The following is a 527-nucleotide window of genomic DNA, read 5'->3' as shown; positions in this document are numbered from 1 at the left end:
TCATTTACACTTTCAAAATAACAGAAAACAAAAAAATGGCGTCTGCAAACGTTTGGCCACCCTGCAGAGTTAATGCCTTGTACTGTCCCCTTTGGCAAGTATTACAGCTTGGAAATGCTTCTTGTAGCCAGCCAAGAGTCTTTCAATTTTTGTTTGAGGTATTTTCGCCCATTCTTCCTTCCAAAAATCTCCCAGTTCTTTGAGATTTCTGGGCTGTCTAACACACTGCTCTTTTAAAGGTCTATCAATAGATTTTCAATTATGTTGAGGTCAGGAGATTGTGAAGGCCATGGCAAAATCTTCAGTTTACACCTCTTGATGTAATCCACCATGGATTTTGAGGTGTGTTTAGGATCATTATCCATTTGTAGAAGCCATCCTCTTTAACTTCAGCTTTTTCACAGATGGCGTCAAGGTAGCGTCCAAAATTTGCTGAAATTTTATTGAATGCATTTTTCCTTCTACTCGTGAAATGTTCCCTGTGACACGGGTTGCAATACAACCCCAAAGCATGATTGATCCACCCC

At 40.0% G+C, this 527-nt stretch overlaps 1 protein-coding gene and 1 long non-coding RNA gene across 2 annotated transcripts in view; one reads left to right on the top strand and one right to left on the bottom strand.

The window, feature by feature from the left end:
• Positions 1–527, top strand: part of LOC116692547 (uncharacterized) — a 15,495-nt gene that overhangs the window by 290 nt on the left and 14,678 nt on the right. The window lies entirely within an intron of this gene.
• The window catches only part of prpf6 (PRP6 pre-mRNA processing factor 6 homolog (S. cerevisiae)), a 16,828-nt gene that overhangs the window by 7,212 nt on the left and 9,089 nt on the right, over positions 1–527 (bottom strand). The window lies entirely within an intron of this gene.

The sequence above is a fragment of the Etheostoma spectabile genome, chromosome 7 (genome assembly GCF_008692095.1).
Source record: "Etheostoma spectabile isolate EspeVRDwgs_2016 chromosome 7, UIUC_Espe_1.0, whole genome shotgun sequence".
NCBI classification, from domain to species: Eukaryota; Metazoa; Chordata; class Actinopteri; order Perciformes; family Percidae; genus Etheostoma; species Etheostoma spectabile.
Note: the sequence above shows the minus strand (reverse complement) of the source record. Positions and strands in the feature narration are given on the sequence as shown.